Below are 209 nucleotides of genomic sequence, written 5' to 3' on the forward strand. Positions count from 1 at the left end.
AGAAGTAATATAGTAATATTCTGATCTGTCCGATATTTATAAGAGATGGAGATGGAAATAATTCTAGAAGATTCTCTCCTTTCTCTCTCTCTCTCCTAAATTCATAATAAAGATAACATACTAACAAGAGGTGCACTTCTACAACGACCTCAAATAAGGGACGCAGGAGAGGATACGTGAGCTGTCCCCTCCGGTTGGATGATGCACTG

This window comes from Asparagus officinalis, unplaced genomic scaffold (genome assembly GCF_001876935.1).
Source record: "Asparagus officinalis unplaced genomic scaffold, Aspof.V1 AsparagusV1_Un442, whole genome shotgun sequence".
Classification (NCBI taxonomy): Eukaryota; Viridiplantae; Streptophyta; class Magnoliopsida; order Asparagales; family Asparagaceae; genus Asparagus; species Asparagus officinalis.